Below are 17716 nucleotides of genomic sequence, written 5' to 3' on the forward strand. Positions count from 1 at the left end.
TTTGGATATTTTAAATTCAGTAATTGTAAATATATAATATTTAACAGATTTAAAAGCAAAACCTATTGAAAAAAATACTCAAAAAGTCACTTCTTATTCCTTCATTCCCTTTATATATATTTAATTATTTTCTTTTTTATATTTATAGTTATTACTTGCATTTTTATATAAACACATATGAACACATATTTTTGTGTATTTTAACTATCTGTTTATGTACCCTTATCTTTTTAGGTGGTGTGTGTTTGAAGGAATAAGCTGTTAATCATCTCATCATCAAAGTCATTGCAAATTATCTTGCTATCAACACCATTTAAAAAAGTGTCTATCACTTAAAAAAAGGTTAATAAATGTTTCTTTTCTTCAAATGACTGAATTGCTAGACAACTTATGTAAAATACATTATATTGCAAGAGGTTTTATTAAGAGTTTTCAGAGGATGTAAAAACCCTTCCTCACTCTCTTTTTACAACCAGGATAAATTCAGCCAATTTGATGGCCAAAGTGAACGATTCTCCTCACTGGGCTTGGCAGCATTCCTGGATGTAGGAATGAGAACATCTTCTGGGGCTGAAAAAAGTAGTAGCTTGACCTAGAGTAGGAGAGTAACTTTATTCTTTTCTAGGACATAGTTGAAAATGTAAACCTAAAGTAAGAGATGCCAGAAGAGAGGATTCACCATTATGAAACAACTTGGGAAAATTATGCTTAGAGCCACATTGTAACTTTTTTAAAACAAAAATTTTATCTGAGATAAGTTTAGATGTACATAAAAGTTAAAAAAACTACTGCAGATAATTTCTGTATACTTCTTGCACATTTTCCATTAATGTTAACTACAACTTAATTTCAGACTTTGATTTTGAAACATTATTATGTTTTACAATCTTTTCCTGTAATAAAATATGCGTGTTTATTTCATTAAAAAAACCATTTAAATAATCAGTGTATATAACAATCATATCATATATAACAGTGAAAATTTCTTGTAAAATGTCAAAAATAAAATTAATTTATAATTTATAATTACATAAATTTAATTTATAATTTATACAGTCTTACTTTTCCATTTAATAATGACATAAAGATCATCCTACTTATTTGTATCATAGATTCCAGGCTATCTACACTGCCTCCTTTTTCTATGAGCCAAGACACTTAGTGTGAGCAGAAGTTATATATTGGGAATATCTCACACTCTATCATTTACGATATTTTTAAAATCCACTCTCTTCCAATAATACCTGGAAAAATATATCTTTATTTTCAAAGGCTATTTGTATACAAGGTGCTGTGATATTATGGTTTTCTTGTTTTTTTTTTTTTTTATTTGTTTGTTTTTTAATCGTAGTCTTGCTCTGTTGCCCAGGCTGTAGCGCAATGGCGCGATCTCAGCTTGCCACATCCTCTGCCTCCTGGGTTCAAGTGATTCTCCTGCCTCAGCCTCCCCAGTAGCTGGGACTATGGGAGCCCGCCACCATGCCCAGTTAATTTTTGAATTTTTAGTAGAGATGGGGTTTCACCATGTTGGTTAGGCTGGTCTCGAACTCTTGACCTCATGATCTGCCCGCCTTGGCCTCCCAAAGTGCTTGGATTACAGGTGTGAGCTACCGTGCCTGGCCTGATATTGTGTTTTTATATAGGCACAGCTGCTATGTCTACCACTCCTCAAACCTCTACTCCCCATATAATAGCAAGAACCTCTGGCTGGGGATCCAGTAGCAGTTGAAAAAGCACTCAAATAATTTTGATTGAAAGACCCATGGCATAATTTGAACAAAAAACAATGGACAAAAGTGCTCAAATTAGAAGTAGAAACAGAAAATCAGGACATCAACTCACAAGCATGTTATGTTTTGTTTTTGTAACTTCAAAGGGTGCGAGCATAGGTTGCCACATGGATATATTACATGGTGGAGTCTGACATGTCTTCTCAAGAAAAGCAAAAATATATATAAAGGATACTCTTCATCAGAACAGTTCTTTTTATGAACAATTTCATTTACTTGCAATAACCAATTATTAGGAAATCCCTTTCCAGTGAGTAAACTCTGTACAGAAATAATCAAAGATTAATGCATAAATGCTTTGTTTTTCTTCCCTAATGGCATGAGACGATGACATACATAGACCTATGACTATATATATATTATATATTGACTATATATATACACATATATAGACATTGCCCTGCACAAATGGCAATAAGAAGATAAACACTTTTGTCTTTATTTTTTAAAAAATATAAATATTGAAGAATCATACAATTACGACAAACTATATATTAGGCAATGCAAACATAATTTCAGCTTTTGCCATTGCTTTTGCACCACCGAATATGTAGTCTCTATATAGTCTATTTCTATATATAGTCATAGTTTCATGCATGTCAATTCATGTATATACGTATATAAATGTGTGTACACACACGCACATGTGGTTTGTATTCGTACATAATAACCTGCATTTTTAAAGGTATACTTAGCTTTTAATCATAACTCCATATTGCTACCTTCAAAAAGAAAATGTCATCATAGTGATGATTGGTAATTGTATATGACAGAATTAAGTGTAATTGCTTTCAAATTGCATATTATGAAGATATTTTGAGGTCTCATTTACACTTGGTTCTTAGGATAGTGTTAAACTTTTAGAATCTATTTTTCTTCTGCCGGACCCTGTTTGATAATGATGGTACATTATATTTAACTGCCTTTCTGAAAACACCAAGTAATAGGCATGTGATTATATACACACACACACACATACATGTATGCATGTATATATACACATATGCATATATACACATACATGTATATGTATATACATATATGTATACATATACGTATACATGTATGTATAGCTTATAGTTAAATTTAATAATAAAGGAATATTAAAGTTATCCATCTTCTAAAGACAGGATGTTCATAATCAATTAATGTGTTTGGTAGTTTCCACTAGGAGGTCTGTCACAGAAATTGAAAAGTTTATCAATACAGAACATAATTACCTATATTTTTAAAGCGCTAAATTATGTGAATAATTTCTGTCAAATAACACTACGAAATATGTATCTGTATTCCATGATATTTTGACTATTCTATGATATATTGACACAGATAATTCAAACTAATTTTGAAAGAGGTAGTCTTCAGTAGGTCACTGTTTTGTAATTTAATATGATCCTCAGCCACCCTCCCCATCCCAAAATCCCTAGAAAATAAAAACACTCATAAGAGATTTATAATAAATCTTCTTTGAAAAAAGATTGCCTGGATTAAGAGTTTTGAACTAACTTATAATTTATATTTTGATTTCAAGTGAGTAAACATCAATTATTTTTCTTTCTAAGAGAAATACTGAGCACATGTAGTTGTATTCTTCCATGAATTCAAAAATCCGTGCTTTGAACTCAACTCTGCCAACAAAAAGCTGGAAGACCTCGGACAGTTATTTTTAGCTCTCAAAATCCCTATGGAAAACATTAATTCTTAATTTCTAAGGTCATTATGAAGTTTAAATGAAATAGTATTTCAACAATGTCTCGTGTTTATTTGGTTTTCCTGATTGTAGACTAGTTCCTATGTCTGTTCTAATTCAAACTGTAAGCAACTAGGTTATGAAGCTAAAGAATCCATCTATCAACTGTGTTTAGTACGTGCATTTTACTCTATTTAAAACCTTCAAGGAATGTAGCTGTCTTAGGACACAGATAGCCATTGCTGACCTTGCCACGTCTGAGAAGAACTAAGATCAAGGTTTTTAGGACTGTATGACTTCATTCTTAGCGTTGCAAGCGTTCCTAAGATTAAGAGATACTAAGTTAATCAGGGACAGAAGAAATAAAATTAATGTTAAGATATCAAAGATATAAAATATACTATGTTTAGGTATAAGACTTATAAACTGACTTTGTCAAATATATTATTGTTGTCCATCTGGAAATAAAGCTATAATATCTAAGACACGGTCTTGGAGTTATTAAATTTTTCCTGGACTAAGACTTAAATTCAGTTGTGAGCCCTGTGTGTGAATGCATAGCATGTAATAATTGACCCAAGAGCAGACTGACATCTACCTGAATGCCCTGCAAATGTGGTATATGAGTGAAAAACTAGAGTTTGCTTTCCATGGGAGAAAACCTCACAGCAGCAACAAATCTCAAACTGAAAAACAGTAAGTGCTTCATTAATGCAATCATGGCAAAGGAATTAATATTGTGGTTCAGTTTCCTTTGCTTCGTCTTTATTAAAATATGTATATTGCTTTTTATATGTCTTATTTGATGTTATCATAGAAGGATTTGTCAAAATTGTTAACTTTCTTCATGTTTGGTCACACGCTCCTTCTTTCTGTGCTTTTGATTTGTCTAATGTGGTTATTATATGACCATATTATGGAAAGGTTTCGAAACACTCTGGAATTACAGTGTTCTGAGAAAACTTGTATATTATTCTCTCACTAGCACATATGATTTTATTTCCTATGTTCTTGTAATCCGTTAAAGATGTCGAATTCGAAACTTTGGGAAGTCTCATTTATTACTTTTAAAAATTCAAGTTTTCAAACTTATTCTTGACATTCTACAGCACAAATGATAATAACAAATTAATAATTTTGTCTTCATGTAAAAAAATTATAAATATTGAAAAATCATAAAGTTATGGCAAAATGTAGTCAAAGTTTCATAAGAAGCTCACTGAGTTTAGCATGTATGAATCACATATAAAATATCTGCCTCTGACAACCAATTACAAAGACTGAATTTTCAAGACTTTTTTTAGGTAAATTTAAAACAAGGAAATCTGGGAATGAACATATTAATGAAAGAACTACAGCTTCTAGATATTCATTCTTAAGAATATCTGTTCTCTTTGATACAGATCATTAAATATTAAAAATAAAAATAGAGTGAAGTCAGAGAAGAGAATGGGAAAAGACATAACCGTGAAATTGATCAGGTGTGTACTAAGTTAGAGGCCACATGCATTTAATCAATCTTTTTTTGTTAGCATGCAGCTTGTCTTCAGGCAAGTTACTTATTCTGTTGTTATTAAGTTCTAAAATTCTATTCTCCAAAACCTTATATAACATAAGCTAACCATGAAAGGGAGGGAGTATACCTAGACAGTCTTGTTTCCTGGTTTCAGTTTGATACACTTTTCACTACATCATGCTACTTGGATATCATTGTTTGATCACTTGGCAAGAGAGCATCAGTCATTAGGCATTTGGCCATATATATCATATGGCTTCTATTTGTATTTGGAAGCTAAGTGAAATTTAAATTGAAGTTAGTGTTGCAGAGACCATAGTCCATGATAGAAGAATGAAAGTGTTTTTCTCTAGCAGAAGCACCATTAAAAAGCATGCATTTGTTTCACTATTGACTTTCAGTTTCCTCTTGCAAAATTAAAAACAAGTAAGCACAATTTTTCCCTACCTCAATAGCTGTTAATCAAAAATAATTTAGTAAGCTGTAAGGAGCAAGAAAAATGTTACGATTTTTGCTATAACGATTATATGACATTTTATATAACTTGTGAAAACCTAATGTATTATAAAATAAGGGATAGAAGTAATTGGGGTCCTGAAAAGACATAAAATATAGAATTGTTGGAACAATCTCTAATATACATGTATGTATTAGAGACTTTTATATAAATATACATGCACAAGGTTATATAGATACACACGTTTATTCAATAAAATTTTTAATGAATCGAGTTATATGTGATTCTACACAGAAGTCTATAGAATAACATTTCTCACTGCGTGCTTCCACTCTTATGATATCCCATTCCTTCAGAATGAGTATCTTCCAAGCACTTGTGGATTAACATTATCAATCCTTGAAATCACATAAAATGACATCTCATATACGTTTGACTTATTTTGCCAGGGAGCCAAGTTTCTTACCTGTCATAACTTAAGTGCCTTGAATTCTATTCTCCAAATGCTCATGTAGCATAAGCTCACTATGAAGAGGAGGGATGATATCTAAATGAAATTAGCTTTGGTTGACAGCGCATTACTTTCGAACTCTTCCATATGCTGCAGTGATCCTGTAATTATCCCAAGAGTTGGATTTTAAATATAACTGTGGATATATTATTTACGGACATTATTTTACGTCAGTAGTAAAGATATTCAGTACCTTATATTGAGAGAATCATAAAAATGTAAAACTGTAAAATATCTGACTTCCTACTTCAGTTCATTTTCTGCCAAAGGTATGGCTAAACTCTAGTAAACAAATTTGACATTTTGATTGCAGTAATAGTTTTAAGAACACATGCATATATCACAACTTATAATAATTAACGTTTTAAATATGTGAACCTTATTTTGTGTCAGTTATGTCTCAATCCATTTGTAAGCTTAAAAAAATCTGTAGCCAGTTGGAACCAAGTGATGTTGAAGTTCCCATGGCAGTGATTGTTGGAGAAAAGGCACAAACGCAAAACAGAACAAAACTACATTTTCTTTTCAAACTACACGATTTCTTTCAATTCATAATCTGTATATATTCTGAATGAGGACACATTGGTTCTGCTCTCCCAATAAACGAAATTATTATTGTTCACCCTTAAGGAGTTAATTGGCTCATTTATTTAGTGAGCCTGTGTAAGAGTACTGGGAGAGTACAGTAGTCAAGTTCAATCTATTTTAGGTTGGAAAGAAAAAACTTTTTCCTTTTGATCTATGAATAATAGAATTATCTCCTAAAAGCTGACCAGAGGACATGTGTTTAGAGTATATTAATGTCTAAATATAGAATATGATAAAAGACATATTTTAATAGCTATGTTGATCTGTAACTATTCTATTTAATAGGATAGCCACTAGCCACAAACATGAGTATGTAAATTTATATCAGTTGAAATTAAATGTACTGAAAATTCAGTTTATGGTTTGTACAGTAGTTACATGTGACTCGTGGCTGCTATATTGGAAAGCATGGATGATAGAAATTTCAATTCTCAGTAAATATTTTATTGAACAATACTATGATACAGTATACATAATAAATTATCAGACAAATTATTCCATCTTTTTATTTTAGTTTTTGCTGTGTTACGATGTGAAGACAATGTCTGAAGCTGTGGATTCAAAGAAGAAAATATTAATTTATCCATCAATTAAGAAGTGAAAGGAATAGAGCTTGTCTTTCCATCAAAGCACTGTTCAAAATTAATAGTAAAAGCCCAGTGGGATAAAAATATTGCTAAAGGGTTAACTACATTTTGTAAAAAACAAAAAACTGCTTAGAACAAACCAAAAATGTGACAGTTGATTATATGCTTCCTTCATGAATACAATGCCGCAAAAGTTATCTTTCTATGCATGATGATATCGAATTATCTGCCAATTAATTTTGATTGCTATAATTAGTTGTTGAAGGTTACGTGTATGTAGAATTCAAATATCAATTGCAAAATGACTAATCCATATTCCAGGTAATATAGACAGAAAGGTCTGAGAATTACGGTTTTTATTCGGAATAATACCTTGTTTTAATAGTACTACACTCAAAGCCGTAGTTTTCCTAAAAGGAAAGTACTCATTTAACCATAAATTTGAGTCTAGCAATATGATTAATCTCTTTTTTTCCATTAATAAGTTGTTTCCAGATTTGCTCAGATGTTCTACTTGGAAAATCAAATTATCTCAAACAAAAGAAGTTTTTTTCCTTCCATTCTTACTATTTTTTCTTTTTTTAAATCTGATCATACCTTCTGTATATCAAATAGCAGACTCAACAATAAATGTTCCACTCACTTTCCTAATAGATTTCACAACTAAAATGAGAGTTCTTACCTTTATCTGTAGTGAAGAGGTTTTATTAAGTTATATCTTTTCTGTTACTGGTTTCCTGAAAGGTTTTATTATGGAAGACCGCTGAAGTTCATAAAATTACAGTTTATCTTTTTTGAGATCATCATGCTTGTGTGTGTATATGTATCTTTTCATAGCTTGGCCCTAAGAGAGCCAATATATTGGTTTCCTGTCATAATCTCTTTTATCTCTGGCACCGAGTAAGCCAAAGAGAAAGAAACTAAATGGATCAGCTGAGGTCTTCCTTATTGTAACACTGGTAGAGGGCAAGGAAAATTTTTGCATTTTATCCTTTGGGTCTTCTAAGAACCAGGACTAAACACAAAGAAAATTGTGAAATATCATATTAAGGCAGCCAAATGTCTTCACAGTATAACTGATGAATATTTGATAACCAAAGACTGAGGAAAATTTGGTAACAAAACTGAGATATTCTTTAAGTATAAAACATACAGCAGATTTTAAAACTATAACAAAAATAAAATTGATATCCTATTAATATTTATATTGATTGCATGTTGAAGTAATACTATTTTGATATATTGCACTAAATAAAATATATTATAAAATTACTTTTATCTGGTCCTCTTTACTGATTTTTAATGTGGAAACTAAAAAAAATTACTTGTCTTCCCATAAATCTATATGCTCACATTTATAAAATTATTTAACATCTTGTTTCACACTGTATTTGTATTAGATAGCAGTACTATAAAGAAAGAGCTAAATATGATGCCTGAACCAAGAAATTTATTTTGAAGAGCCCATATTTGCAAGTAAATTATTTTGATAATGTAAGGTAATGTAAGCAGAATCACATACTTTCTAGAACTACAAATTAATAACCAAAACCACAGCACAAGTAGATAAATTTAGAGGGTGGGTAGTTACTATTAGTATCTCCAAATTAGTGACCTCTGATACCAAACAGCAGTATCTGCCACCTCAAAGAAAAACTCAAAAGAAACAGAAACCATGAATGAATACGAGTTCCAACAACTCTTAAACGCTAGTCAAAATATTGTCGTGATAAGAAAGAACAGATGGAAGAGAGAAACAGTTAAACAAATAGTGGAAGAGAATACCCACAAAATGGAGAAATAGCCCTTTAATTTGAGAAAGTGAAATTGTGAAAAGTCATGCAACTTTACACATTTTTTATAAGCATCCTGAATTCAAGAAAAGTGGACAAGCTGCCAGAAATAATAATTATGTAATGAAAACATAAGAGAATATTTAGTTTCACAATTCTCACCTAAAATATTAGAAACTGGAATTGAACAGACCACCCTTTAAGGTCATTAATGGGAAGAAAAAAAGTACTTTTTATATTATACAACTAGTCACTTTAGATATATGACACCACATTTCTTGGACACAGAATACATTTTCTTGCATATCCATAGACTATTTAAAAGAATGCTGACTGTGCCTTTTGTATACACAGTTTTTTAATATCAAAAATTAAAAAATATTTACAACTTAACATACCCCTAGATCATAGGATAGTAAGTGTAAAACTACAATAATAAAAATATGACAATGAAAATCTATCTGTTACAGTTCTGAAGGCTGGAAGCCCAAGATCAAAGCACCAGCAGACTCAGTTTCCAATGAGAGAGAGATTTATGGTTCATAGATAATGCCTGTTCACTGGGTACCAACATGGTGGAAGGGGCAAGGCAGCTCTCCAGGGCTTCTTTTATAAGGTGGCTCATCCCATTTGTGATAACTCTGCCCTCATGTCCTAATTAATTCCCATCTGATAATACCATCACATTGGTGATTAGGTTTCAACATATTAATTTTGGATAACATAAGCATTCAGACCATAACTGGTTCCATAGCAAATATGAATAATACAAAACTCTGATGAATGAAATCAAAGATCTAAATAAATGGAGGGAGATTCTGTGTTTATGAGTTGGGGAAACTCCATCTTTTTTAAACATTTAATTCTTGACAAATCGGTCTAGAAATTCAACATAACCTGCTCCCAATCCTAGCAAACTATTTTGTAGATAAGTACAAACTGATTCTAAAGTTTATATTAAAAACCAAAAAGAAGATGAATCTTGACACAGATTTATGCCCATTCCTAAATTAACTCAAAATAAATCATAGGCCTAACTATAAAATGAAAAACTAAAAAACATTTAGAATATAAGAGAAAATATAGGCTACCATGAGTTTGGTTGGCAATGTATGTTTATATAAAAAACCAAAAGCACAATCCGTGAACGAAAACACTAATAATCTGGACTTAGTTTTAGTTAAAAGCTTCTGCTCTGTGGACAGCATTGTGAACAAAATAAAAGACACAGATTGGGTAAAATACTTGCAAAATATATATCTGATGAAGATTGGTATTTGAAACATTAGAAAGACCTTTAAAAACTCAACAATAAGAAAACAACATCCCAATTGTAAAAATGGGCGGAAAATTTGGACAGATGTTTTACCAATGAATATACAAGATGAAAATGAAACGACATGCAGAAAATACATGAAAAGATACTCAATGTCATTGTCATTAGGGAAATATACACTGAAACAACAGGACACCATTACATACCTATAAGGACAGCCAAAAATCAATCAGTAAATAAAATACACAATTCTGTCCAGAATCAGGAGTAAGGGACCTCTCACTGATTGCTGGTCAGAATGTAAATTGACACAGCCCCTTTAGAAGATAGTGACAGTTTGTCAGCTAAACATAATTTTCCAATGCAATCTAGCAATCATGCTCCTAGATATTTGCCCAACTGATTTGAAAACTTATGTCCACACAAAAGCCTTAATGCAAATGTTTATGACAGCTTTTATTCGTAGTCTTCAAGCACTGAAATCAAGCAAAATATTCCACAATACATGAACAAACTGTGCTACACCCATACCGTGAAATATTTGATTGTAGAAAGAAAATTGTTATCAAACCATGAAAAAATTCATGGAAAATATATTACTAGATAAAAGAAGCCAGTCTGAAAAGTCTCAATATTTTATTAATTCAAGTATATGACATTCTGGAAAAGGCAACACCATAGAGACAGGGAAAAAAGATCACTGGTTTCCAGGGTTCCAGGGATAGGTGTTTACTAGGTGAAACATAGTATTTTCAGCACAGTGAAACTATAATGTGTAATACTCCAATGGTAGGTATATGATACTACATATTTGCCAAAACCTGTAGAATTTTACAGCACAAAGTGTGAATCTTAATAAGATGCTAATTACAAAAACCATTTAGGAAGTTCAAGGAATCCATGGATAGAATGTTGAATAGATAAAATAAACTGATATTACTACAAATGTGTGAAACAACCACCCTGAGGCTCAAGGGGATAATATTTACTGACTGATCTAAGCGTCTCGCGAAAGGTTTGAGTTTTGTAAGACAAAAGGCAAAAGATACTGCTAAGCATTGTACTCTGGATAATAAAGCTGTTTCCTACAGGTATAGGTGTTAACAATCATGATATTGCATTCAGGTATACTGGAATTAATCAATTAAGTAAATGGATGGCAATAATGGAGGTCATATTTCTCATTGTCAGAAGGGGAGTTTATAGCTAAGTAAGCTAGGACAATACACTGATCCATATGGTCATGGATTAGAGTTGAGACAACAATGTTAACTTATTTTTAATTTATGTTAACTTATTTTGCCTTAGATAGAGATGGTTATATATACATATATTGATGTATATGTATATATAAGTACCTTATTGTTTGCATGTACCTTTTTTTACTCTGACACCTGAAGGCTGTGCAGCAATAGCATTACAGTAGAAAGAGAATACTTTGAGGCCGGGCGTGATGTCTCATGCCTGTAATCCCAGCACTTTGGGGACTTGAGGCAAGTGGATCACTTGAGGTTGGGAGTTCGAGAACAGACTGGCCATTATGGGGAAACCCCTTCTCTACTCAAAATACAAAAGTTAGCCATGTGTGGCCATGTGCATCTGTAGTTCCAACTACTCAGAAGACTGAGGCATGAGAATTGCTTGAATAGGGAGGAGGAGGTTGCAGTGAGTGGATTTTGCACCTGAGTGAAAGAGTAAGACTTTATTTCCAAAAAAAAAAATAAAATACCTATAATCCAAATCTTGGTTTCTGATACTATTTTACAGTAAAAGAGTCCTTGGAGAGAGTGTTAATGTTACTACAGATATAAGATATATACAAGATTGGTCTGGAACATTCTGTAGAATCACAAATAATTTTTTTCACTCAAAATTCTCCACAACAAAAACAAACACACATCAATGATAGAAGGCCAAAAGCACACAGAACCCTATTGAGAGAGAACAGATGATCAGAGGTGGAACAATTTGAGGAACAAAATAAATATTGTTGGATTATAATACAAATTATAAAGTAAATATCATAAAACTTTGCTGATATAAATAAACGATTGAATATATAAATGCATGGGAAAGAAAAGACAAATTCTCATAAAGAAGGATTCCAAATAATTTATGTATCTCCTTTATCTTCAAGAATGTAGAGTATGACTCCCTACTTCTTCAATATGGGCTTCCTTCCTAACAGTATAGTACAGAAAGATATAAAAGAGAGTAAATTTGAAGCAGACAAACCTACTAAGTGCTACCTCAGCCAAGCACTCAAGGTCAGTATCAATCGTGGCTAAGTCATGTATGTCCATGTAATATGGTTACATGGCTAACAGTGATATGGGTAACAGTGACAAAAGAAACAGTCAGCATTTAGGTTTATAGCACAGAAAGTCAAGCTGTTGGAGAAACAGGAAAATGGTGGCCATGGGAAACATCTTCCAGGAGAGTTTTGTGTTGGAATGACCACCGTGTATAACCTTAGGAAACAGAAAGATAAACTATTGTCCACATGAGCGACTGAGATAGTTACACCTTTGCTTTCTGATGGTCCAATATATACACTCTTTGTTTCATGAACAAAATTATTTAAAATATTGTATAAAATGACTTTCATGCTATGTGTATAAGGTATATGTGAAGCATAAATGTATTTCATGTTAGATTTGAGTCCCCTCCCCAAGATATCTTATTATGTATATGAAATATTCCAAAATAAGAAAATAATTCTGATATCCAAAAATCTCTGGTCCTAGGTGTTTCAGACAAAGAATTGTCAATCTGTAATAGATGTATTAGTCTGTTTGGGTTGTCATAACAATATACTATAGACTAGATGGCTTAAACAATATAAATTCCTTTTCTTACATGTTTAGAGCCTAGAAGTCTAAGTTAAGATGCCAAAATCCTGTACTTGGTGAAGGCCTTCTTTCTGGCTTGGAAATGGCTGACTTCTCATTAATGTATCCTTACATGGTGGAGAAAGAGAAAGAGAGAGAAGGAGTAGAGAGGGAAAGATGGTAGATGGTCTCTCTCCTCTTTTATAATGACACTAGTCCCATCCTGGGGGCTCTCCCTGCATTAACTCCCAAATGCTTCATCTCCGGATAGCATCACACTGGGGCTTAGGGCTTCGGCATATGAATTTGAGGAGGATACAACATTCCATTTATAGCAACAGGAAAATCAGAGTATGAGATATATGAGAACCCTCCATTATGTTTCCACACTTTTCCTATAAATCTAAAAAGTATTCTAAAAATAGTTTATTTAAATAAAAATGACAAATCAACTGTGAGAATATTGTAAAATAATTTTCAAATTAAACAATATAGTAATATAAACGAGAACTCAAAGGATGGCTTTCGGAGAGGGTAAACAAAAATGGTTACCCTCACACAGAGGTTGACATTAATGAACTAAGGGAAAAAATTGGAAAATGTTATCCAGAATATAGAACAGATAGATAAAATACAAATATAAAAACAATATTAAAGAGTAGTTAAGACACTGGGAAGTGGAAGTGAAATCTAAAATACAAGAGGGTAAGGTATAAGAAATACAAATAAGCCAATATTTGAAAAGATAATTAATGGTGAATACATTGATATAAATGAAAGAATAAATTCTCATATTCAAGAAGCATGGCAGGTCCCCAAAGGTATAACTACAAACATGTTTACAGGTAGATACATGATATGCAAAATTCAAAATTTACAATTCAGGAACAACAAAAACAAAAATAAAGAAGTTTAAAACAGTCAGAGAAGAAGTTATTACAAAAAAAAAAAAAAAAAACAAAAAGAAAAATCCAAAAAAAAAAAAAAAAAAAAAAAAAAAATTTAAAAAAACAAAGAAAAAAATTATTAAAAAAAAAAAAAAAAAAAAAGCCAAGCTGAGTGCGCGAACTCACTTCTAGTCAGAAGCAATAGATGCAGAAACACAGAGAAATATTACATAAACAATTGCAGGTCAGTACATTGCCCTAGCTAGAAAAAAAAAAAGGTAAAACTGTGATTCTAAAATCACCATGAAATCAAGACATACTGAACACAAGTCAAAGATAATTTATCAAAAATAAAAATTTTTTAGTAAAATGATCCCAGGAATATATTTAAGATTCAATGCATTTTTTTGTAAGGAAAATGGCCAACATGGTGTTAAACATAAGCTAAGTATTGTGAAAACTTAGATAATGCTTGAATATGACCATCAGAACAAATTAGAAGTAAATACTGGGTACAGGACGGTATAAGTTGTTAGGATAGTAATTTTCATAAAGTGTTCTGAAATTTATGCCAACAAACAATAATTTCTATTGATTTTTCAACTTCATTGAGTAAAGCGTACATGTTACATGGTCAAGATTGCCATTATATATTTTTTTAAAAGTTAAAGCTATGATTTCTAAATATGTAATATAAAATATTATAGCAAAAAATATTCAAAACCAAGTAAGAAACAAAATGGAATTGAAAAGATATTACTATCATTAAAAATAATTTTAAAATGTCCTTTTTAGGGACATGGATGCAGCTGGAAACCATTATTCTCAGCAAACTATCGCAAGAGCAGAAAACCAAACACTGTGTGTTCTCACTCATAGGTGGGAATTAAACAATGAGAACACTTGGACACAGGAAGGGGAACATAATACACAGGGACCTGTTGTCGGGTGGGGAAAGAGGGGAGGGATAGCATTAGGAGATAAACCTGATGTAAATGACAAGTTAATGGGTGCAGCACACCAGCATGGCACATGTATACATATGTAACAAACCTGCACGTTGTGCACATATACTCTAGAACTTAAAGTATAATAAAAAATTTAAAAAAATAGGAGAGATGTTAACAAAATACCAAAAAAAATTAAGATTGTAAAACTAAAACCACATATGACAAAAATCACAGTATGCTGTTGATCAATGTTGCTTGTTCTCTTTTTTTGCATACGAATGAACTTACTAATTAGCTTCAAGGTGGTATAGTTTTGTGACTTATTTTGTTTGATAAAATATGAAAGAAAGTGAAGTGATATATCTGTGTGCATGGAAGTGAATGTGTAATTATAAGTATATATAATTTACAAGATCTACTCATAACATATAAGGGCAAAAAAGTGAACACAAAAGCCCAGAAAATATATCACTTAAATGGAGAGTAGAAAAGCTATGGAATATGAAACAAATTGTACTTTAAAATAAAAACCACTACTACAAACAGAAAATGTTACTGTACACAAATATCCAAATTGAAGCTATGGTTCTAAAACTGTGTAAAAATGTAGTACAACATTAAAATGTATGTGGCAGAATGAACAATTTTACAAAGAAATTTAAAAACACATAACTGGAATGAGAATATGTAGCCACTTGTGTCACTACTTCATTTTTTAAGCAAAAATGTGATCAATAATTGATATTTTTGGAAGCATTTACTCATGAGATGAAGAATGCACAGTCTTTTTAAGATAATTCAGTGTCTTTTTTAAACAGAGCACAAACTTTGCACAGAATGAATTTCTAAAAATGTTTTAAAATGGTATAATTCAGACAAAATTATTTGCCCACAATGCAAGAAAATTAAAAACACAGGGCAAATACAATTAACAAATGAAGAAAGCTTAGCAATTTTTTTAAAGTTTTGATTGTTTCTTTGTTCAAGAGAAAATCCTAATGGCAAATGTATTTCTTTAAACGTGACTCATGATGATTACCGTACATACAGTTTTGGTACATATTATGGCAAAGATTAAGCTGTCTGCCGAATATTCCTGCTCTCTTTTCCAGAAGGTTTATTTTTGGTAGATGGCTACATAGGTAGTGACATTTTACACTTTTTCTTGCCTCTAAGTGAGCCTGATCTCACCAAAATACCAAGATCTCACCAAATGGAATATGAGTGGAAGGGATGAAGCAGTGGGTCACTTTTTTTCTCCATGGATGCAACGGGTCCTTGGTGATATCAGAGATATAAAATGGAAGGTAGCTGGATTCATGGACCATTGCTTAGGGGAGATTCAACTACAAATCAGGAAGACTTATTTAGACCAAACCCAAGCAAGAAATAAAATTCTATTCTGGTAAACATTGAGACTTAGGCTCCTGTGTGTTAATTGGAGATACTAATGACTTAATACAAAGAGGTGGGGAAATTAGTTTCCTGGTTGATATTAGAAACTAAGAAAATCTGAACATATTAGTTGTTTCAAGCTAAGTATTTAATAAAAATCAATTAAAGAATCAAAATAAAGCAGTAAGAAGTTGTAAGTGTATGAAGCTGAGAACAGAAATCAGAAAAAATTTTAAAAGATGTTATATCAAAATTGATTGAAATGTATTGTAATGTATTGATTGAAAAGTGATAAAATTGACACATTTCTTGCATGTGTGAGAAAAAGAAAACAGAAGAGACTTAAAACATTTTAGGATAAAAAGGGAGAGCTAAATGCAGAGGCAGTAGATATTGAAAAAATAGTAACATAATAAATCTACTAACTAAAAATGTTTAAGTATTTTTAAAAGAAAAAATATCGGCCAGGCACGCCGGGTCACGCCTGTAATCCCAGCACTTTGGGAGGCTGAGGAGGGTGGATCACAAGATTAAGAGATAGAGATCATCTGGCCAACACGATGAAACCCGTCTCTACTAAAAATACAAAAATTAGCTGGGCGTGGCGGTGCGTGCCTGTAGTCCCAGCCAGCTACTCAGAAAGCTGAGGCAGGAGAATGGCTTGAACCCGGGAGGCGGAGGTTGCAGTGAGACGAGATTGCACCACTGCACCACTCCAGCCTGGGTGACAGAGTGACACTCCGTAAAAAAAAAAAAAAAATCTGAAACAGTTTAATTTTACAGAAATTGACTTAAAAAGAATCAGAAAATCTAAGTGCTCCTTTAAGCATTGAACATGTGACTGTAGTTAGTAATTTCACTCCTGTTTTCTTTAGCTCATTCCTACAATATAAGCCCAGATAATATTTCACACGAACCCCAAGAAGTTTCCAAAGAATAATTTTTTTTTTCAATCCATAAAGTATCTTAGAGAATAAAAATATGCTAAAAGTCCCTAAATTTTATTTTGTTGCTAGAATAACCTTGACACCACAATTAGAAAAGATAGTGTGAGAAATTATGTTTCACTCATGAATACAGGTACAAAAAATAAGGCAAAGCATATTAGCAGATTGATTTCATCAATTTCTATTAAAATAACATATACTATTTGAGTCCTTTTTAGGAATGCAATGTTTATTATAAACGTTAGAAAATGTGGCAATTGACAGTCTGCAGGAGGAGAACACACAAGTCAGATACTGTTCGTGGCCCACCTGGATTCCCTTTACAGGTGGGTGCACTATTTGAAGCTGTCGTGGGTGCCTATTTTGCGTAATTATCTTAGATTGACATGAACCACTCTTCCGGGAGATTCCTGAGAACTCTCCAGTCGCAGCAGATGACTGATTAATACTACCGTATGAAATCCAGAAACAAATGCTTCAACTAGAGACAAAGCTTTT

This window comes from Piliocolobus tephrosceles, chromosome 4, assembly GCF_002776525.5.
Source record: "Piliocolobus tephrosceles isolate RC106 chromosome 4, ASM277652v3, whole genome shotgun sequence".
Lineage (NCBI taxonomy): Eukaryota > Metazoa > Chordata > Mammalia > Primates > Cercopithecidae > Piliocolobus > Piliocolobus tephrosceles.